Below are 23418 nucleotides of genomic sequence, written 5' to 3' on the forward strand. Positions count from 1 at the left end.
GACACTGGTGTCAGCAACCTGGACGGTTTCTGCCTCCAAGAAGGGACATTTGGCTCCAATAAAAAAAAATAATTACCTATGCCGGTGTTTCTGACCCACAATGACTGTGCCCAGCGGTCACTGGGCCACGTGTGGAGGCATCTGTGGTGGTCACGACAGGGAGCAGGGGGGCTCTTGGCATCGAGGGGTCGGGGGCCAGGGATGCTCAGCCCCCACAGTGCCCAGGACACCCCAGAAAGAGTGACCGGCCCCCATTTGAGCCGTGTCAGGACGGGAAGACCCTCCATTCCTTATCTGGGGAAAAGCAGTTGAGTTCAGCCCTGCTCACGCTAGACCCAGAATAGACCCCAAGGACTCACACGCGCGAACCTGTGTCTGTGAGTCGCCCCCACTCAGCGTGTATTATTTCTGTGTGCACAGCACCCCAGGACCTCAGCTGTCAGAAAGCTACAGAGCGCAGTCTCCCGGGGTCAGTGGAGCCCCTAGCCCAGGGGTCTCACCCTGCAGATCGTGCACGGCCTTCCCCATCCTCACAAGGCCTTACCGCCGACGTCCCACAGTATCCCACTCCCGAGTCACCTGACGCTCTGCGGGGCCCCATGCCGCTGTGGCCACCAGGTGGCAGCACAGCCCTCCCCACCGGCTGGCATTTCTGGCTCCTGGTTCCTGCATCCCAGAAACACCGCAGTCTAGACACCAGCCGGCGAATTCCTGTCCCCTTAAGTCAGTCTGGGGGGAGACGTTCGTGATCCCGGTTCTCAGTCACCGTCTCCCACTGCATTTTCGAGGCTGTCTCGCCAGGGGCCAGATCACGGAACCCAGTGGCTTCATAAGGGTCTGGGCGGGGGCGGCAGGGAAAGGGGACCCGCCCCGCATTGCTTTCACACCAGCTCGAAATGCCACTGGGTCCCGGGAGGTCATGGGCCAGCCACCCGCCTGGCTTTGGCTCTGAGTGTCTTCCCTTTGCTGCCTTCTGGGAACCGAGAGTCTCAAACTGAGTGTTCAGGAGACAGGTGTGCTCACACTGGGCCCCACTGAAACCCAGCAGCCCGGAGAAATGTGGCCCCCACGCACCTCGGTCCAAGCCCCTCCTGAAATGGGTCAGCACCTTGCAAACGTTAAAGCTGGTCTTTGTCGCGTTTCCTAGGCCCCCTGAGGCTGAGACCCTTGCCACGTGCTTTTCCTGCGTGTCGTCTGATCGATCCAACCACGCGAGTTTCCAAGGGTGTGGGGATGGGGACAGGGCACCGCCGGCTCCCAGCAGACATTCTAGGGTGGTCGTTCCAGTGTATCAGCCCCGGGTATCGTCTCCCCGGGAGGCTGCCGTAACCTGGGTGCTGAAACAGCGCAAGTTCATTCTCTCCCAGCTCTGGAGCCACAAGTTCAAGATCAAGGTGTCACAGGGCTCTTCCTGCTCAGGGAGAACCGGGCCAGGCTCTCCCAGCATCACTGGGGGGATCACTGCAATCTTGGCGTTCCTTGGCCTGTAGAAGCATCACCCCATCTCGCCCCCATTTTCACGGGGCTTCCCCCAGCCTGTCTGCGTCCACATGGCCTCTTTTAAAAAAGATGCCAGTATTGTGGGATGAGGGCCACCCTCCTCAGGTATGACCTCACCTTAACTAGGTACCCCTGCAGTGACCCCACTTCCAAATAGTTTCTCATCTGCCGTGCTGGGTGTTGGGGCTTCAACACATGCATTTGTCATAGGGACGCAAATTAACCCCAACTGCCCTGTGGGGTCCCAGCCTGGCAACCAGCATCGGTGGTGTCTCCCGCTTTCTTTCTGGGAGCCGGGATCCCCCGGGGCCCCAGGAGGTGAGAGGGCAGGGTGCCGGAGCAGACCCAGCACAGGACCGGCCGGGGCAGAAGAAAGTGCCCCCTGCTGCCATCTGCACAACTGATCCTTTTCCAACAAAGTGCCACCTGCTTCCTTGGAGCCTCACAGGTGGCAGCATGGTGGAGAGCTCCCGAGGGGGATCTGTGGGCCGTACGGGGGCCACAGCCGCCTCCCCTCCCCTCCGCACACCCCAGGACCGTGTCCTCACGAGTCTGGAGGGATGTTAATCCTTCCCAGCGTGGCGCATCCTGCTGCAAATAGTCTGGGGCCCACCGCCCTGAACCCACTTCTTTGGGAAGTTGGTCCTGTGGGCCCTGAGGCTGAGACAGAGCCTGGTCTGGCACTCGTTGACAAGCTGTCCCAGCAGCACTGGAGGCTTGGTCAGGACAACCCCTGTGTTGTGGACAAGGAAACCGGGGCTGAGAAAAATGACAGCCGGCCTCCACGCACTCCCCTCTACCTCAGGACCAGCAGACAACTGGTCCTCACTTCCTGTGGGGCGTTGGGGGCTGTGCCGGCCCCTTCCTGGTCCTGGCCGTCTGACTCGTGTTCACACGCACCAGGATCCCACCGTCCAGATGCTCCACACGACCAGGGCCCCAGACAGGGGCCACCTGAAGGGAGCCTGAGTAGCCCCAGCCAGTGAGCGGTGGGGCTGGGCTCTCCCCCCATCCGTCAGGACCCCACATCCCAGGGCCGGCACCGGGTGTGGCCAGGGGGCACTCGCCCTGCATGCAGGAGCTGGGATGGCACCAAGACCCTCTGGGATCAAGATAAACAGCACATTAACGTAGAATAAAAGTGAATTAATTTGTATTAACGGTAACTTATTTATCCTAATTTGGTCTAATTTGATTTTATGTAAAAGTAGAACATTTTACTAGAACACTGTTTATTATTTCCACGAATGAGGCAAAGTCGATGTGAAAATCCAGTGAACCAAATTTCAAAATGTTAATTGAGTCCAGACAGGATGGGGCACTCTGGTTTCTCCTCTTGGTTCAGGCTCCAGGATGACTGTCTCAGCACTGTTACCAGGTCTGTCTCGATTTCACACGTTGGTATTTCAGCCACCATGGGTTTTGTGCCTTCGTTTTGATTTTTTTATCACAGAGCGTTAACACGATTTCCCTTGATCGCTGGATTTTGGGCGTCCCTCGCATTCTGTGCCTGCGTCTCATCGCTGTCCTGCAAGGCGCCCACTGCCCGTCACCTCAGGACACACACATGCCCTTCAGATGCGTGTGCACCTGCATGCTGACTGGTTGTGCTGTGGGGAAGCCAGCCACACGGGGCAAGATGCGAGGCCTGCTCTGGGCACGCCAGGGATGGCGGAGGTGGAGAGGGAGCCCGGTGACCCCGCGGTTCCAGCCCTAGGAATGTGCACAAAACGATTGCAGAGATGCTCAAATAAAGACACGTGCACGGATGTTCACAGCTGCACAATTCATGGGAGCCAAAGGGTGGAAACAGTCTATATATCCATCAGTGGGTGAACGGATACGCACAGTGTGTCCACCACACGTGGGAACATCACTCGGCCACGAGCAGGAGCGAAGCGCCCACCCCCACCGCCCCGCGGACGGACCCCGAACTCACGACGCTCAGGGAGGGAACCCGACACGAGAGGCCACGCGGGGTGTGAGTCCGCGTGCATGGAGCATCTGGAACTGGCTCATCCACGGACGGGAAGGGGGCTCGTGGGGGCTGGGAGCTAGGGGAGTGGTGATGGCCGATAGGGACGTGGCTTCCTTTTCGGGCTGATGGAATGTTCTGGAACTGGTAGAGGTGGTGGTTGCAGGACACTGTGAATGCGCCCAATGCCACTGAAATGTTTACTTTATTATTTTTTTTTTTTAATTTTTTTTTTCAATGTTTATTTATTTTTGGGACAGAGAAAGACAGAGCATGAACGGGGGAGGGGCAGAGAGAGAGGGAGACACAGAATCGGAAACAGGCTCCAGGCTCTGAGCCATCAGCCCAGAGCCCGACGCGGGGCTCGAACTCACGGAGCGCAAGATCGTGACCTGGCTGAAGTCGGACGCTTAACCGACTGTGCCACCCAGGCGCCCCTGAAATGTTTACTTTAAAACGGTTAGTTTTATCGTATACAACTCTCACCTCAATTGTAAAAATGTGGGCAGGAGGAAGTAAGGCTTTAGATCGGGCACGCAGATTTCGGCTGTGTTCACAGGCCTGCAGGCATCTGATGGTGGCCTGGGTGCTGGCCGACACGGGGCCAGCGAACCGCAGACCTGGGTGCCCCCAGGGCCACCGTGTGCTGCACTTCTGCTCACCCCAGGAGGGATCTGGGACTCCTCCAGCCCTCTGCAGGAGGAGACGCTGGTGGAGGCCTGGAGCACCTTGGCCTCGAGACTCTGGGGTGTGTGCGAGCCAGCCGCCTCTCTCGGATTACAGGGGGAGCTGTATTCCCCGGGGAGCTTCGTGTGCTACCCCACCCTCCTGCCCACGGGGTGTGTGCGTGTGTGCGTGTGCGTGTGCGTGTGCGTGCAGAAAGCCTGCCGGGCCGCCTCTGCCACCCCAGTCCCGGAGCCTCTGAGGGCAGCTCGGTGTGGGCAGGGCCTCTGCTGAATCAGATGTTGCTCTGTTTCGGTTTTCTCCTCCCCGGCACTTCCCCTCCTCAGCTCCGCCCACTCGCCACCTGCAGCTCCTTCTGACTCCCATGCGGTTTGCCCAAACCGTGTGTCATGGAGGGGCAGCCGCCAGCCTCTGCTTGACCTTTTTCCTCAAATGCCACCTGAGCCGTGAGCCCCTCCAGGAGGCGTGTCGGACCCCACAAGCTTTCTGGGCGCTCTCTGGCTGCCGGCCAGGAGGGAGCAGCTGTTGGGCCTCGGCTCTGCGTTTTGCTGTCCCCCGGGGCTGCTCCCCAGAAAGCCCCTTGCGTGTGTTTGGTGGTTACACACTCGCCAGGCCCTCTCCCCTGCAGCCTAAGTGCGGCAGGAAGAGGGCGCTGCCGGTGGGGTTCCCGGGGCCAGGCCAGTCCCCATGGGAATTGACTCCAGGCGGATTTCATTTCCCAAATCCGTTAAAAAAATATCGCTACCGTTTGAATGTCTTTAACGCGGACGACACGTTGGCCTTCAGCACACCGACAGTGTGTCACATCACTGTCTGGTCCTGGGCTTTCTCATCCACCAGACGGGCCTTCCCCTCCTCCCTTCCAGAAGGACAACCTCAGCTCCACTGCCTTCCCGGCTCCCGAAGCCCATGCCTCACACAGGTGCTCCGGGCTGCTGGACATGGGAGCCTTTCCTCTGTGCACACACGCGTGCCCTGGAAAGACTGTGCTTGGGCAAGAAAGGCCCCAGGGCACAGCAGGTCCTGAATCCCCAGAACCCGCGAAAGTCACGCCCAATAGGATCACGCTTTTGCAGGTGTCACTAAGTTAAGTCTTTGCAGATGGAGGGATTTTCCTGATGTGCCTTCAATGCAACCGTCGGTGTCCTTATAAGAAGGCAGAAGGGGGGCCCCTGGGGGGCTCAGTCGGTTGAGTGTCTGACTTCGGCTCAGGTCATGATCTCACGGCTCGTGACTTCGAGCCCCGTGTTGGGCTCTGTGCGGACAGCTCGAGCCTGGAACCTGCTTCAGATTCTGGGTCTCCCTGTCTCTCAGCCCCTCCCATGCTTGTGCTCTGTCTCTCTCTGTCTCTCAATAATAAATAAACGTTAAAAATAATTGAAAAAAAAAGAAGGCAGAAGGGGATTTGACACTCAGGTGCCCCCAGGAGCTGGAGGAGATAGGCAGGACCCTCCCCGGAGTCTCCAGAGAACGTGCACCCCCCCTGCCTCCCCCTGGCACTGTGACCTCCACCCAATGATACCGGTTTTGGACTCTGGCCTCCGGAACTGCAGAAATACACTTCTGCTGTTTTAACCAGCAGATCAGTGTGATTTGTTACAGTAGCTGCAGGAAATGAATCCGGACTGCACAAGGGGGGGCAGGGGTTACATTTCAGCCGCTGTACCTCACTCACCCCCACAACTCAGCTGCTCTCCTGGGACCCCGTGGCCTGCCGTTTCGTGGGGCAGGACCCACAGCTGATGGTGCTCTCCCCACCAACGTCGTATACCTGTTTGGGGAAAGCGTCCCGAAAGGCCCCATTTCATCCCTGAACGTGGGTCGTGGGAGACACAGCTCCTCTCGCGTGTGGCGTGGGGGGCGTGGGGAAAGGTGTCCGCACCACTGCTCAGAGGCACGGGGCACAAAACTAGCAGCTGCTCAGAACAGAGGGGCCCCTGCCTGTCGTGTTCAGTCCCCACCCCCCACCTGTGACCTGGATCAGGCCAGACAAACCGAAGCCCCTCCCAGCCCCAGGGCCCTTCGAAAAACCGCCGATTCTGTGCACAGCGATACAAGCCAACTTACGTCATCCTCCCAAACACCGAGGCTGCTGACGGCCTCGCCCGCTCGCGCTCCCCAGAGAGCTGGCGTCCAGATTCAGCCATCGCCCACCAGCCTGAACCCTGCCCGGTTTTGTTCTGTCTCCGCCCGGGGCCCTGGAAACACGGTCCTGGGTTTGCGATTCCCAGCCCGGGACTGTTGGCTTCCTGGGCTCCTCCGTCCGTCCGGAGGGTCCCCACCGTGCCGCCTCCAGCCAGGCAGAGTGGGAAGAACACAGATGTGCCTTCGCACCTCAGCTCTGTGCACGGCACCTCTGTCTTCGGAATCGAGGGCGGTGGGCAGCTCGCCGACCCTCCCAGAGCCATGCGGATCGCGAGGCAGGACGCCCCCCCCCCCCCAGGCCCCGCCCTGTCACCCTCGCAGGCTCCCTGGACCCTCGACCCCTCGGCCCCTCAGCTGCACGGTGTCCAGGGTCTGGGCCCCAGCCTCGATTTGGTCGCTCCCTGCCTGCCCTACGTTTCTGGTGCTTCCTTGTCTTGCCCTTGACCCCTCCCGGTTGTTAGACATCAAGCTGGCTATAAAAGGCAATTCTGATCTAAGAAAAAGGAGGACACGGGTGGCCTGCTGCCCGGGCCGAGATCGGCTTCTGCTTCTGCCTCGCAGCCGGGCGTCTGGGATTAATTTGGATTCCCAGAATACCATCGGGGGAGGCAGCACATGCTGTTAGGATTGCGTAGCGGCTCCTGCTCTGCTGCCCCAGGCCCAGCCCAGGGTGTCCCCGCGCCTGCCCGCCCACCCGCTGCAGAGCTGGCTCAGGGGGGCCGGCACGGACCGTTCTTTTCTGCCAGCAGCTGCTCCCCGTGCAGGGGGGAGGCAGCGTCTGCTTGCGGAGGGGGCAGGGGGCAGGTGGAGGGAAGCCAGGGCACATCCTGTCTCTGGGCCCGGCAGGCTTCCCTCCCCGGCAGGCAGGTCTCCCCAGTGCTCCCTGCAGCTCCTGGAGGGAGCTGGGGCCATCTGGGGCTTGCACGGCCCCTTCTCTTCCCCGGCAGATTCCTGCCCAGGCCGTGCTGCAGGCAGGTGTCTCTGCTGCCCAGCAGTAGGGACAGGGCCAGGAAACCGCCCCCGTCCCTGCCCCCGGGGAGCTGGCCGCGCGCAGGTGCGCACGCATATCTGCAGCTGGTGAGAGCCGTGGCACGACCCGCTCGCCTCGCCTCACACTGTCACACGTGTAGCCACAGTTGCTTTTAAGAGCACGGACGGGTCCCGGGACCAGAACGTTTCGCAATCACTGGAATTATGGTTCCAGGAGCGCTTTGTCTCGTCTCCCTTTGAGGCCGGTGCTGCTGCGCTTCTCGGTTCATAGGTGAGGAGCCAGGGAGTCTGTCCAGATTCAGCTTGCCCGGATCCCGCGGCCTGGGAGCCACAGAGCTGGGCCTCAGCGACCTGACCCACTGCCCCCTTAGCTGCTGGGAGAGCACTCCTCTAGTTAACGTCCTTTAAAAGATTAAAATTAAGGGTGCCTGGGTGGCTCGGTGGGTTAAGCATCTGACTTTGGCTCAGGTCACGATCTCACGGTTCGTGAGTTCGAGCCCCACGTCGGGCTGTGTGCTGACAGCTGGGAACCTGGAGCCTGTTTCAGATTTGGTCTCCGTCGCTCTCTGCTCCTCCCCCGCTTGTCTGTCTGTCTGTCTCTCTTTCAAAAATAAATAAACATTAACAAAGTTTCTTTTTAAATTAGGTAAGGCAGACCCCTCTGCCGTGGTGGGGGGACGGTCGCTCGATGAATCCAATGCCGCCGGCTGGCCCTCCACCCAGGGTTGCGACGGTCTGCTCTGTCTTCACCCGCACACGGAAGCAGATGGCTGGCGTGCAGGGCCATGTTGTTATGAGTAGTAAGAGCCGGAATAGGTCTCACACCCTGCAAGGCTTTCACCTCGAGGGCATCTGGAGCCGGGCCGGAGAGGGGACCTGTGCTCCCCACTGCCCGTCGGCTCTGGGTGCCGACCCTGGCCCTGCAGTCCCAGAATTGTGGGTGGGATTCAGACCCGCTGCGTGTACGAAACTTGTCTCATGTTCTATTTTTAACCCAGCTCCCGATCGCTGATTCTGTGACACACGTGTTACTGATGGGACTCCTCTCAGCTCCCCCAGGACATGATGGGCTGCCCCTGGGGGCAGCCACCTGAGTTTCTGCAAATCGGATCCAGTCCTAAATGCATCAGGAACACCCCTTAAGGGGTGAGCCCAACCCGAAGGCTCAGAGGGCGCCGGCCTTGGGGGGCTTGGAACCCCAGGGAGCAGGTGCTGTGTTCAGCTCAGCGCCCTCCTCGCTCCTGTCCCTCTGGTTTTTGCCTACGTTTTCCTCTGGAGGTTGCACGTGGACCTTTGTCAAGGGGAACACGGAGAAACAGGGTACGGTGTTACTGCTCAATGGAGTGTTAGCTGGACTTCGTGGCGGGCGCCTCCGACCTGCCCGGGGCCGTTCCAGGAGATGCAGTGTTTGCTCCTTGGGATGAAACAAAGGACAGTTGTTTGCTCAGGCGTCAGGAGTTCCAGTCTCACCCAGGCGACACGGGGCCGTGTCTGGGGACATCTGTGGTTGTCACAACCGGGGGTGCTCTTGGCATCGAGGATGTGGGGCCAGGGATGCCACTCCGCCCCACAGGGAGTGAACTGGCACCGAATGTCCACAGTGCCCAGGGGAAAACCGCATTCTAGAAAGTTCCTACCCCACCAGGCCTTACCTCCACCCAACCCTGGGGGTCCTTGCCTCCCAGATCCTTCGGGCAGGGAGCTTCTTGTTGTTTGGAGCCCCCAGGAGCTCCCTCCATTGGTGACAGACCCTTCATAGCGAGATGTGCATGTTGCCTTCTGTGACGTGCCGTAGGCCTCACCCAGTTTAAATGATTACTTCACAGCCTTAGATAGATGCCGCAACCCCCCCAACTTCCGCAACCTCCCCCAACTTCGGGGACCTCAGGGAGGCGGTTGCCTCGGGGGCCATCCACTCAGCTCCCCGCTTCTGCATTCTGGGGGCTGGCAGGGCCATGCTTTTGTCCACTGGAAACCCTTGAGATGCTGTCAGGAACCAGCCTGGTTTATTTGGATTAATCACGGAAGGGGTGGACCAGCACGGTATTTGTTTTGGTGAAATCGAAACCTCAGATCTCAGCATGAACGTTCACGAGGACAGACATTCCCCAGGTCAGTGAGGGAAAGTGCAGTGCTCCCCGGGGTCAGCCCGGGACAGCAGGCAGGCCGGCGGCCGTCCAGCAGAGCCCCACGTGGTGTTTGTGCAGCAGGACCGAGCCCAGGAGGCACGCTCCGCCCCACTGCTCGCCCAGCCAGCAGCCGCCCCCCTCCCTGCAGCCCCTTCCTCACCGGCACCCAGTGGAAACTACGCTGGAAACCCGGCTTCCCATTTTTGGAGGCGCTTCTAGAAACTAGACGTCTTTCCAGCTTGAAGGGAGGTGACCTTTTCGTTCAGCTTCTAATTTCTTCCCCTTCAGCTTCAAGGAAGTTAAGGCAGAAGTGATACTGGCTTGGTGTGGGGCCGTGCATTCTCCGCCTTGCTTCTCTTTCTCATGAACCCTTCCAGACTTCCTTTCTCCGGGCGCTCGTCAGAGAGCGTGAAGCCGGCACGGGGTGAAGGCCCATCGTGCGTCGGAATGCCCCCAGTTCACGTGGCCCTCGTAAGAACTCAGTTTACACATCTGGAGGCTGCTCGCCATCGGGGGGAAAGTGAAGTCCCGCAATCAAAAAGCCGAGAAGAAAAGATCTTCCTTACCGGGGACCCGCGAAGGGTTCGGGGCCCGGGGATGCTGGCTGGCTGTGCAGCTGCACCTGACGAGAAAGAGGAGAGAGACGGTGTCCACCGGGGACGTGACTGGACCCGCACGGAGAGTGCGTGCGGGGTGGACGATGGCCCACCCAGGCTCACGCTGACCGCTGGCCGCACGTTGTTATCACGAGCCTTGGGCTGGTTTCCTGGCTCTCCTGCGTCTCAGCTCCCTCGTTTACGCAAAGGAATGCCGGGCGTGTTTGTGCCGTGGAGAAAGACCCACCTACTGCCCAGAGCTGTCGTGTGCGTTAAATTGGGGGAATTCACGGAAAAGTTAAGTAGAAGGCCCAGCGAGGGTCTGTGCTAAATACGGGCCGGTCTTCCCACTGTCCTCACCGCTGCCATTTCACCCCAGAGACTTGCTTGCAGACTTTTCCCAGACACGCAGCCCCGTGCAGGGGTGGGTGTGTCACGATACCCAGTGCATGGCACACACATCATCCTGAGCTTTACCTGCTGGCCCTGGGCGGCCTGGGCTGAGAGCGTGTTCCTTCCCAGAGGCTTGGCTTCTGCTGGGTTCCCCAGAAGTGTGGGGCCACATTTTATGTTGACTTCTTAGCTCTGGGTTCTAAGCCACTTAGGGTGAGAACAGGGCTATGGCTACCAGGCCTCGGAGGAGCCCCGCAGGCCCAGACGGAGGCAGACCCAGGGGTGTCCCCATGCCTCTGCACAGCCGGGTAGGTTTCCGCCTAAGTCTCCCTTTCTCTGAGGAGGAAACCCTAAGCAAGTCCTGGCCTTTTAAACAGGACGTGTAGCTTCTTCTTACTGTAACATAACATTCGCCATCTCAGCCACCACCAAGCACACAGCTCAGCATCAGGCACACTCACGGTGTTGTGTAACCAGCCCCACCACCCGTCTCCAGAACTTTCCATCTCCCCAGACTGAAACCCTGTTCCCATGAAGCACTGACCCCCCAGCCCTAGCTCCCACCATCTACTCTCTGTCTCTGTGGACGGGACTCCTCTAGGGACCCCCTGTGAGTGGGGGTCACGCGGGACGTGTCCTTCTGTGTCTGGCTCCTGTCACTGCTCACAGTGACCTCCGGGTCCATCCACGTGGTGGCAGGTGGCAGGACGTCCTTCCTTCCTGAGGCCGGGTCACATTCCGGCGTGTGGATGGACCACACTGTGTTCACCCTTCATTTGTCAGTGGACACTCAGTGGTTTCCCAGCTGTGGCCATTGTGGACGATGCTGCTGGTGTGCAACCACGGGTGTGCAAGTGTATGTTCAAGTCCCCGCTTTCCGACCTTTTAGGCTTATACCCAGAAGTGGAATTTCTGGATCCTATGGTAATTTTATATTTAGTCTTCCTGAGGAAGCTTCACAGTGTTTTCCACGGCAGCTGCACCGTTTTCTGTTCTCACCAGCCGGGCACGAGGTTCCGGTTTCTCCACATCGTCACCAACCCAGTTATTTCTATTGCTGCTTGTTTGTTTTTATCATAACCATCCTACGGGGTGTGAGGTGCTATCTGACTGTGGCTTTGACTTAATTCTCTAATGGTTAATGACCAGTGATGTTGACCATCCTTCCCTGTGCTTCCTGGCCATCTGTAGGTCTTCTTTGGAGAAGTGTCTATTTGGGTGCTCATTTTCAGTCAGGTTTTTGCTTTTTTTTTTTTTTTAATGTTTGTTTGTTTATTTATTTAGAGAGCACGCATATGCACGAGCGGGTGAGGGACAGAGACAGGGGGAGCATGTCCCAAGCATGCTCCACGCTGTCAGCACAGAGCCTGATGGGGGGCTCGATCCCACGAACCACGAGATCATGACCTGAGCTGAGATCAAGAGTCAGACACTTGGGGCGCCCGGGTGGCTCAGTCGGTGGAGCACGTGACTCTTGATCTTGGGGTAGTGAGTTCGGGCACACTGGGTGTAGAGATTACTTAAAACCTTTAAAAAAAAGAGTTGGAGTTCTTTATATATTCTGCATATTAATCCTTACTGCTTGTATGATTTGCAGATAATTTCTTTCATTCTGTGGGTTGCCTCTCGCTGCACTGAGAACGTCCTCTGATGCACAAGCTTTTAATTTTAATGAAGTCCAATTTATTTGTTGATTCCTGTCCTTTCGGTGTCACGTCCAAGAAGTTTGTACTCTTCATGTACCAGAGGACACTTTTTTTCTGGTTTTCCTCCTCAGAGTCGATCACTCCAATCTAATAATGTGAGAAAAGCATCAGACATACCCTATTTGAGCGACTTCCCACAAAATCCCTGGCCAGTCCTCCTCAAAGCCTGTCCAGGCCGTGAAAAACCAGGAAAATCTGAGAAACTGTCTCAGCCCTGCGGGACTGTATTATCTGGGTTTTCCAGAGAAACAGAACCAATACGATATAGAGAGAAAGAGGATTTCTATAAGGAACTGGCCCGTGTGGCCAGGGAGGCAGAGAAGGTCCAGGAACTGCAGTCGGCCAGCGGGAGACCCAGCAGGGCTGACGGAGCAAGCCCTCGACTGAGCTCAGGTCCGAAATGCAGAGCAGGGCCGATGTCCCAGCTGGACGGCCAGGCGGAGAGCGCATCCTCACGGGGGAGGGCAGCCCACGATGCTCGGGCCTCGGGCTCAGAGGGCACCCTCACCCCCACACCACGCACCGGGCACGCCCTGGCCACCCTGGTGGACACATAAAACTAACCGTCGCCACACGTGCATGCGGAGTGGAGTCCTGTGTGGGGTCCTATGGGAGAAAAGGACGTGGGGGAAATATTAAGGAAATCTGATTCAGTTAGTAATAACGTGTCAGTGTTGGCTCGCTCACGGGACAAATGTACTCACGCCAGAAGTTAGTAACAGGAGAAACAAGGTGTGGAGATGTACAATCCTCACGGTTTTTCTGTCGAGCCTAAAATGATTATAAAAACTAAAACTTATTTTGTTCTAACCAATAACTGACAGAGGGACTGAAGAGACAGCACCAAGCGAACACGGCACACGGCCTCACTGGCTTCTACTTTGAGCCAACAAGCCGTAAAAAGAGCCTTTTGCCGATCAGGGACCATTGCTCACAGCCTGGGGCGTAGGCGATGATGCCTCCAGCCCCCAGGAAAGAAAGCAGGGCAGAGTGGAGGCGGGGAGGCATGCTGGCACGCAGCATGGGCACGTAGGGGGTTCCTCACAGATCGGTAGGAAATGGCTAGGAGGGCGGATTCTTTGCAACTTCTGCATCAGCGGTTCCCACAAGCTGTCTGCGCGCAGAGCCCTTGTGTGTGCATCGGGCATGCCGCACCAGGCTGTTCCCGTGTCCTCGGAGAGACGAGGGTTGCTAGGTTACCAGGAGCATCAGGAATCCAAGGAGCGATGTGCTTATCATTGCGTTCAATTTTGAAAACGTAAAGTAGGTATTGACATTTAAAAAGGATAAGAATAGTATCGAACTGTGGCTCGTAAGCCCCGGGCTTTGCTTGCACTTCTCCCAATTCTGTGGCGTCTGTGTCTGGAGGGGTGGGTGGACGGAAGGGCGGACGGACGGACGCAGACAGACAGGACGGGTGGACGGACACCCAGCATATTTTCAGGGTCCGTCCGCACTGCAGCGTGTGTGTGGTGACGTTTTCAGTGACAAACGCTGTAGAACCGTGTGCACAGGGCCCAGGGGCTGCCAGGCTCCCGGGACGCAGGGCTCAGAGCGCTATAACCAGGCCGACCCTGAGGTTGGGGTTCCCACGATGGGTTCCCACGAACCCGAGGACGGGTACGTCAGCAGACAGTCTGGAGCGAAGGTCAGAGCAGGGTGGAGGAGAGCAGCCCCGGACGGGACAACATTCCCACAGGGCTGGCGTCCAGCTGCCGTCTGTCCTCACCCTGCACCCGGTGGAGGAACAGGCCTTTTGACCGCCCTGCTGGGCCCGGGGGCAGCTACTGACTTAAAAAACAACAACAACAAAAAGCCCAGCGAAAGACAACAACTCACGACGTGTTTTATGAGGTCTGTTCGCTCCCTGTCGCTGTGCAGAGAGCCCGCCTGGGACCGTCTCCCTGTGGCTTGTAAGTCTGACGCCCTTCTAGCTGATCGGGATGGGTGGCCGTTCAGCTCAGCCACCCGCCGGCCCCTCCCACTCCCCGTGCCAAGCCCAGGAAAAGGCGGGCGGCTCCAGACACCTGCTTGGTCTCCGGGCAGCCTGTCAGCGCCGTGCCCGTGCGGATGGTGCTGTGTGCACGTGGTTCTCTGGCTTCCTGTCCCGTCTGGACGCCTTCTGTTTCACCTCCTTGCCTAGCCTCCCGCTCGGGACGTCCGGCGTGACGCTGAGCGTCGGGCTCTCGTCGTGGGTGTGGGCATGAGTGTGGCTTTCGTGGAGGCCCCCCACCCCGATCAGGTTGAGGAAGTTCCCTCTGTTGTGTTCGGTGAGTGTTTCTACGACAGAGGAGCGTCGAGATTGGTCAAGTCTTCCTCTGCGTCTGGAGACGGAATTGCGTGGACTTCGTCCTTCGTGCCGACGCGGGTGTCAGACCAACCGTGGGCTTCGTGGGTGGGACCCCCTGAAGGTGCTGCTGGCCGAGGACCACAGACGGGTGGTCAGGGTGGCGAGGAGGGTGGGGGTGAGGATGAGGGGCGCTGCCTGGGCGGCGGGAGGGGGTCCTGACCGTACGCGAGCCTGCGCCCCTGCTCCCGGTGCCCAGAAAGACACACACTTGTGTGCACGCGAATTGTGCGTGTGTGAAACCGGGGTTGCCCGAACAAGCTCTGTGGATCACATCAATGTCAGTTTCCTGGTCATAACAAACGGAGCGTTTGTCCGGTGGTGACGTCAGCCGTGTGCAAGGCGCTGCTGTTGGGGGAAGCTAGGGCAGAGTTGCACTATACGTTTTCCTGCAGTCATGCTTGGGAATACGTAGTGATTCCGAAAGTAGAAATAAAATTTAACGTTTGTTTACTTTTGAGAGAGAGAGTGTGTGTGAGCAGACGAGGGGCAGAGAGAGGGAGACACAGAACCCGAAGCAGGCCCCAGGCTCCCAGCTGTCGGCACAGAGCCTGACACGGGACTCGAACTCACAGACTCTGAGCCGAAGTCGGACGCTCAACCGACTGAGCCCCTTAGACGCCTCTAAATTTTTTTTTTTTTAAAAAAGCTAGAACTGGGGCGCCTGGGTGGCACAGTCGGTTAAGCGTCCGACTTCAGCCAGGTCACGATCTCGCGGTCCGTGAGTTCGAGCCCCGCGTCGGGCTCTGGGCTGATGGCTCAGAGCCTGGAGCCTGTTTCTGATTCTGTGTCTCCCTCTCTCTCTGCCCCTCCCCCGTTCATGCTCTGTCTCTCTCTGTCCCCAAAAAAATAAATACACGTTAAAAAAAAAAAAATTTTTAAAAGCTAGAACTTAAAAGCAAGAAGGACGTCAGAGAGCTGAACGGAAGAGTCTGGCCATCCTGTGCTGTCTTGTCTGAGCAGACTCCCGGGTGGGCCCTGGGCCAGGCACAGGGTGCTGTGGACGCGAGGGGCAGAGCCCCGTCCCTCCTTTCTCTGGCCCCTGCAGAACTGGAGAGCCTCAGGCTGATGACCCTGCACTGTTTGCAGTCACTTTCCAGCAGGCGGGAGACTGCTTCATAGCTGGAGGCCTAAAGAGCCATCCGCCACCCCCACTAAGCAATTCGAGTCCAGAAAGTGAGAATGTGGGTGGGCTCGTGGGTCAATGCGTCCCTCCCGCTAAACACCCTTCTCCTTTTAAGAGCCTCCTGACCCTCCCCTAGCGAAATCAGGACCCCCGTTCATGCATTGGTGACTTCTTGCACTGACGAAACGAGGTTTCTGATTCTGGTCTGTGGGATCACACGCTTCTCCCCAGGCCTGTGAGCTTCGCGGGGAGGGGCGGGCCTATTCCCGAGACCCCGTGCGTGCCGGAGCACTGCTGATGTGTCGTGGATGAGGCCCTGCCAGCGTCCTTTCACCAGGTGACTGGCCGTCCCTGACCTCTGTGATCTCTTGTGTCAGCGTGCAGGAAAGCAAAGGCTTGTGAGGACCCGAATCCTGGTTCCCCGAAGCAGGGCGTGGCCGGACCTCCCTATCCGGGCGGACGCCTTGGCTCCACTCTGAGCCTCCCAGCCCAGACGTCCTGGCTGTTGCTCCTTGAGGCTTAAGGCAGGGTGCCCCTCCACCCCACCTCCGCACTGCCGATACGGAGCCAGGCCATTCTCTCCGGGGGCATCCTGGGGGCTGGGGGTAGGGCTGAGCAGCGTCCCAGACCCTCACCCCTCAATGCCAGGAGCCCCCAAGTCATGGCAACCACAGACGTCCCCAGACATCACTTAGTGTCCTCTGGGGGGAGGAAGGAATTGCCCCCAGTTGAGAATCACCGACCCGTGGTGGGGAAATCCTCCCTGTGGACAATCTCTCGCTTACAAGTTTGTATATCTTGAGAGAGAGAGAGAGCCAGAGAGCGAGAGAGAGAGAGCACACACGAGGGAAGGGCAGATTGAGAGGGAGAGAGAGAATCCCACGCAGGCTGCATGCTGACAGCAGAAGTCCTGATTCGGGGCTCAAACTCGTGCACCGTGAGATCATGACCTGAGCTGAAACTGAGTCGGACACTTAACTGACTGAGCCCCCCAGGCGCCCCTGGACGCCTTGTTTAAGGGAAGACGGGTTGGAGCGGGGTAGGGTCAGAAGGATACAGGTGCTGCGCCGTGAGAGGAGGAAGATGTGGAGGACGCGGCCGCACGAAGGCCAGAGGCTGCCGGGACCTGCCGGAAGACGTGCCTGAGAAGTGCCAGAAGGCTTCGTGTGCCACCACGTCCAGTGCCGTCGAGAGCGGCGGCCCGCCCTGGAGTCCCCTCATCTGGTGGAGTCCTGAGCTGAACCGGTAGCGGCCGGCCTTGTCTGGTCCCAGCATGAGCGCTCTGGTGACGGGCGCCTGAGTCTCCCCTTCTGCCAAACGCTGGTGAGCAGACAGCGAGACCCACTGCTTCCGTAAGCTCACGATCGCGGGCACGTGTTGGGGGACCCTTACGCAGATGTCAGAGAGGCGCGGATGTCTCGCTCTCCAGCTGTGGACGTGGCTTTAGGGGCCGCCACGTGAAGTGAAGTGAATCTCACGGAGACCCTCGGCGCCCTTGTCTGGGCACGGGCCCCGTTCCCCGCCTGCTCATCGCCTTCGGGTGTCACTGCCTCCGGGTGCTCTGGTCGGGCACGCGTGAGCCCGGGTCTGTGACTGCTTGTCGCTGCTCTGTCGCGTGTCTCCCCTCTGTATCTTCCGTGTACGTACGCACCATCCGGGCACCTGTCCGTCCGCCTCCTGCTGGAAAAGCTGCCCGCCGTTCGCACTGAGTTCCTGATTCCGGGCCAGCCCCTCCCCGTTCACGCCGCCTTCCCTGCTCACGTTTGCAAATAGCTTCCCCTATGACACAAACGTGTGTGGCTGTCCCCGACACGTCTACTTGTTTCATTTCCCCGATGACACCCACCTCAGGATCACGCCAGCTGCCTCCTGCCCTCCGCCTCTGCCCCCTTCACTGCTGGGGGTGGCGGGCGGAGGGGGGGACCCCGTCCTGGCCCCGTGCCAGTATTCAAAGATGGGGGCTGTTGCCTGGACGTTTCTTCCTCACTCAGTGAGCAGAGTTGCAGAAGGAGGCAAGGGGGCCGTTGGGGTGGCTGCTGGCCTGGGGTCAGCTGTAAGGTTCGAGGCTGTGGAAGGTGGGGTCACTGGGAGGAGGGGCGAGATGTGACCAGCTTCCCTCCCACGTGACTCTGCAGCAAGAGTCCCCGTCCTTATCTGGGGGGTGGGGGGGGATCTGCACCTCGGAGCTCTCAGGGAGGAAAATGCAGCAAACAGCTCCCCTGAGACCAGCCAGCCGCATTGTGTCAGCAGCCTACCTGTCCCTGACTCCAAGTCTCTATGACCTCGCTTCCCTCGAAGCCCAGAGCCCGGGCAGAGAGCCCAGAGGCACCCCTCCCATGATGTGTTTCATCCTGACAGCGACCCTCTCAGTGGGGTGAGGACTGGCCGTCACCTAGCCCCCAGGGGACACGGGGCCACACCTGGGGACATCTGTGGTGGGGACATGGGGAGTCCTGGCATTGACGGTGGGGCGAAGGATGGCTGCTCAGCCCCCATGGTGCCTGAGATGCCCCTAGAGAACGCCCCGGCCCCACATTTGGAGGCTCCAGGTGGGAGCCCCTCTGGAGAACGGGGATGAGTGGAGGACAGCACCTGGCGAGCGGGGTGACGGGAAGTGGGGCTCGCAGGATGGCCCAGGGGGACTCGGGAAGGAGGCTTGGGTGGAATGTCTCGGAGAACTGGGATTCGGGAGTGTTCTTGGCGATCTCGGGAGGGGCCGCGTGTGCGCGTGCGTGTGCACACAGATGCGTGTGGCTTCGACTGTCCTATCCGTCACCCCCCGCCCCGAACTGTTACCTGTCGGTCATCTGTGTCTGAATCTATATCCACCTATAGACACACCCTCTTTCCCCATCACCCTGCCTGCCACCGACCCACTTACCTCTCTGCACACGCTTCCGTTTGCAAGTGGTCTGCGGGCTAAACGTCTCCCGCGCGAGAACAGGGGCAGAGCGGCGCGCTGACGCGGCACCGGGACCCCCACTGGCCCGCGGGCGTGCTCCCAGAGCTGGCTGCTGCTGCTTGCTCCCGGCCCAGGGCCCGGCAGGATCCCGTGCTGCACACACTCCTCTCCTCGGCCCAGTTCTTGTCTGTTACTTGTCTAGAGCCCGAGAGCCTTGTGGAATGTCCCACCTTCTGGACTCGGTGTCCTCCCCGTGGCACAGGGGGGACGGTCCCCTGGAGAGGAGAGCTGACAGCCGCGGGAGCAAGGATGGAATCAGAAAGCCTCGCCCAACCGTGGCAGAAGGGACCGCGTGAGGCAAAGCTCGCACCTGCCGTGTCAGCATCCTGGGGCCACCGTGGCAGAGTCACCAGCCACGGGGCGGCCTAAAACCGCACGGACCTATTCTCCCTTGGCTCCGCAGGCCAGCCGTCTGAGATCGAGGCGGGGCTGGGCCGGGCTCCCTCCCGAGGCTCCAGCAGAGGGTCTGGCCCTTGGCTAGTGACAGCGTCACTCTAACCTCGGTCCCCGTGCTCCCGCGGCCTCTGCTGTGTGTCTCTGTGTCCAGATTCGTCTCTTCTAGTGAGGACGCCATCATCTTGGATTAGGGCCACCCTACTTCAGAACAGCCTCTTGTTAACTTGATTGCACCTGCAATGACCCTGTTTCCACGTGAGGTCACATCACAGGTGTGGGGGGGTTAGGACTTGAACGTATCTTTTTGGGGAGCACGATTCAACCCACAGAGGATCCTGACACCATCAGGGGAGCATCTTGGGCACACGAGACATTTTTACCCGAAAGATGACCTAGCTGTCAGCTCCAAGAGGGAACAGCCCTGTGCGGAGAGGCAGTGTCCTCCCCTCGGGGGCGTCCCGCAGCCGGGGGCACGTGGCACAGCCGTGACTCGCCCGCCAAGAACGGCTCACCGAACGCGCTCCGGCTTTCAGACCTGGTTCGCCCACAGGAAGCGGACGGTGCTGGGGGAGCTGAGCGGAACCTTCCGGAAGCACTTTGCGAGCCCTGGTTTATCTTCTAAGTAAACCTTTTCCTTTTGGATGGTCTTAGATTTTCAGGCCGGTGGCAAAGACAGCTCAGAGAGCGCCCTCCACCACCGGGCAGCCTCCCCTCCCGTCGGCCTCGGACGTGACTACGGTGCCTTGTCACAGCCAAGAAACCCCACATCGGCGCATCGGCCTCCACGGCTTATCCCGATGTCACCAGCTCTGCCGTTACTGCCACTTCCTGTCCCATTTGGCCGTCACGTTTCCTCAGGCCCCTGTTGGTTGTGACAGGTTCTCAGACTTTTCCTTGCTTTGTGACGTGGACAGTTTGGGGGAGGACTGGGCAGGAATTTTGTAGAAAGTCTCCCTGCTGGGGTTTTCCCGGTGATGGGTTTCTGGGAGGAAGAACCCAGACTGAAGTGCCCTTCTCGTGACATCGTTTTGGAGGTCAGTGTTGTTGACCTTGGTGCCAAAGCCGAGATGACGTTGAGGTCATGTTCTGTTGGATCCAAACACAGTATTTATTCTGAGTTCCCAGAGCGGCGTGTTACTTCAGTCTCCTTCTCGCATCTGAGGAAATTGAGTCTCAGAGACCAAGGCCCCCTGGCAGGTGGCCGTTGGGACTGGGATGTGTCCCCGGGCCGGCGGCCCATCCCCTTCCCGCTGTTCCCTGTCTCTCGGCCTCTTCTGGGCTCACAGGGACCTGAGTTCTCTGGCATTGTGTCACCCCAGGTGGCTCCCGTGTGCAGCCCTCGCTCTGAATTTACAGGCCTGCTGAGCAAATGGGAGACTCATCAGAGACCAGGAAAGTCTCTCTAGAAGGTGGGAAATGCCAGCAGCCCCAGCACTTGCACCAATAAGGGGCCCAGCCGAGCTTGGGCTGAGCGCTGGCCAGGTCCGGTGCCGTCCCCAAGCCCTCTGGATGCTGGCCAGCCCCCGGTTCGCAGTCTGTAAAGGTGTCAAAAGGTCAGGCCTTTTAAAAATAGCTCTTATTTGCTACTTATAAAAGGAACACCTAGGGGTGCCTGGGTGGCTCGGTCAGATGAGTGTCCGACTTCGGCTCAGGTCATGATCCCGCAGTTCGTGAGTTCAAGCCCCGCGTCGGGCTCTGTGCTGACGGCTCGGAGCCTGGAGCCTGCTTCGGGTTCTGTGTCTCCCTCTCTCTCTGCCCCTCCCCTGCTAGCACTCTCTCTCTCTCTTTCAAAAATAAAGAAACTTTATAAAAGAAGAAAATTTTTTTTAAATTAGGGAAGTTCACCCGGAGACAGCTGCTGGAGTCCCTTCCAGACTGACTTGTTTTTGCTGTAGTTTCAACCTTACCGAGAAGCTACAAGAACAGTATGAGGAACCCACACCCCCTCCGTGTGCTGCTGGGGTGCTAGCCCTTCTGCCTGCCCCGCTGGCCTGTTCTCTCTCTTCCTCTCTGTGCATACACACGTGTGTGCACACAAGCACACGTGCTCATGCGTGTGCACGTGTCTGCACACATGTAAGCTTGTGCCCATGTATTGTGCGTGCATGCCGTGTGGGTGTGCGTGCGTGTGCACATGTTATGTTGCACACGCACAGGTTGCATACATATGCATAGAGCAATGTTTGCCATGGACACAGTTATGTGGCCTCTGTACCCATACGGTTCTGCGTATACGTGGTTATAGGTGTTTGCATATTGATCTTTCTGAGCTGTTTGAGATTAACTTGGAGATACCAGTCCCCTAGCCCCCACATCTTGTGCTGGGTATTTACTGAGAACGAGGACATTCTCTTACATAACCAGAAAATCGGGAAACAGCAGAATCGGGAAATGTCACATCAACACCGTCTCATCCAGTCCAAGGTCTGCGTCCAAGTTCCATCACTTGCCCCATCACTCTCCCAGACGTGCCCCCTCCAGGGCCCCTCATCGTGTCCGGGTGCCATGGCTTGTTGGTCTCTTTGGATCAGAGGCTAAAAGGAACATCTCCTGAGTCATCTACAATGTTTGGATTACGAGAGAGTGGAACATTTTTAATCTGTGGCCATTTATGATGCTTTTTGTAGGTTGCTTACGTCTGTTGTTAACAGGACATTTTTAAAATTTTGAGAGACTTTGCAGCTAACAAAAGAGGTACAGAGACGGTACAGAGAATTCCCATACACCCTTCATCCAGCTTTCTCTTGGTTAGCATCTTCCGTGACCACCAAACACTTATCAGAACTCAGAAGTCAACCTTCCTGCAATACTATTGACCAAAGCCTAGAACTGATGCAAATTTCACAAATTATACCACCAGTGAGCTTTTTCTATCATCCACACTATTTCAGGATCTCACATTCATTAAGTTGGTTTGTTGATGTCTTATTGATTTGCCTGAGAACTTTATATATTAAGGACCTCAATATTTTGTCTCTTGTTCCTGTGGCAAAGCATTTCTCATTTTGCCTTTTCACCTTGTGGTGGTAAACTAGGAATCCCATAGACCAAAGTTCTAATCCCCACAGGAGGCAGTGGACAGGTCTCCTGGGAGGATGCTGCTGTCTTTTGTTAAGGAGGGAGTCACAGAACCAACATCAGGCACCCAGCAGGGCACAGGCCACCTACAGGGCCCTCCACAAACTGCTCCCACAGACATCGTCCCACTCCCTCCCAAACACCCACCGTTCCCCAGCACAAGCTGCCTAACGGCCACACGGCGCCTTGTAAAAAGCTCAGTATTTTACCCCCCACAGCCGTGCCAGCCACGGGCAGAGCCGCGTCCTGTACCAAATCGTGCTTCACCCTGACCCAGCATCCGATGAGTGATGAGGAGTGAGTGGGACCCGGCCAGGCACTTGGGGGTGGGAGGGGCATGTCTCAGGGTCTGCACCCTCAAAGGCCGGTGTCCCCCTCAATACGGAGCAGGAAGCCTCGTCCCCACAGGGTGGGGCACAAAGCCACATGTGCCGCCCGGGAGTCTGAGCACCAGTGTGCCTCTGCCACTGCATTTGGGGAACTCGGGGGTGAGTGGGGCAGCCCCCCGCCCCCACCCAACAGCAGCGGGTGCTTTTGCCTCCTGTGGCTGGGGAGCTCAGAGACCGCTCCCCAGCCGTCCTGGGCGATTTGCAAGTGAGGACATTGACGCCTGGCACCCAGTCCACTCTGCCCCTGAGACCCCTTTTGTTGTTTCTCCTCTTTTCTCATTATCGAGGACTTTATATCCTTAAGAAAACCTCTGTCGGGGTTGGGGTCAAATCACAGATTAACGGCTTGTCAGGCCGGAATTGCCCAAGCCGGCACCGGCTGTGGGGGCCACTGAGGCTGTCCACACGGCCCATGCCGGGGCTTCCATGTGGCCAGATAGAGGCCAAAGGGGCGAGAAGACAGGTGAGCCCCAAGACGCTCAGGCGTGTGTTCTGCCTTGTCCCTCCATGTGACGAGGGGCCCGAGGGGTCATGGATGCAGGACCAGAGGGTGGGGAGGGGATTCAGCCCCGTCACCCCGCTCGTTTCGTGGCTCCTCGTTTACTCAGCATCTGCTGGGGGGCGGACACTGGGCCGCAAACTTTGCAAAGCCCCAGGGCAGCCTAGCGGGGTCGCCAAGGAGGGAGTGACGCTGAGGCAGCCTGCCCAGAGAAGAGCAAGGCCAGGAAGGCTTCCTGGAGGAGGCCGTGACTGAACTGAGTTGGAAAAAAAGGCAGCCTGGCAGCTGTGAGCAGGCTGGTGGGTGGGCTTGGGGCAGGGTGAAGGATCCAAGAGATGAGGAGTTCCCAAAGCCTGGGCACAGGTAGGTCCCACCAGGTGCTGTAGCATCTTGATGATGGTTTCATTTTAAAAGATCCTTCTTGGAGCAGTATATGTGGCCAGCAGAATAATGGTCCCCAAAGATGGTCCCGTTCTGGCCCCAGGACCTGTGAACCTGTTCCC

At 58.4% G+C, this 23418-nt stretch overlaps 1 protein-coding gene and 1 long non-coding RNA gene across 2 annotated transcripts in view; one reads left to right on the plus strand and one right to left on the minus strand.

The window, feature by feature from the left end:
- GNG7 (G protein subunit gamma 7) overlaps positions 1-23418 on the plus strand; it is a 118630-nt gene that overhangs the window by 51022 nt on the left and 44190 nt on the right. The gene's annotated exons all lie outside the window — the stretch shown is intronic.
- Positions 8258-10276, minus strand: LOC147583904 (uncharacterized). The gene is made up of 2 exons (XR_015248598.1): positions 9584-10276; positions 8258-8708 (listed from the first exon to the last, which is right to left on the minus strand). It is a non-coding gene; the product is annotated as an uncharacterized LOC147583904 (long non-coding RNA).

This window comes from Puma concolor, chromosome A2, assembly GCF_028749965.1.
Source record: "Puma concolor isolate L17-30 chromosome A2, mPumCon1.1.hap2, whole genome shotgun sequence".
NCBI classification, from domain to species: domain Eukaryota; kingdom Metazoa; phylum Chordata; class Mammalia; order Carnivora; family Felidae; genus Puma; species Puma concolor.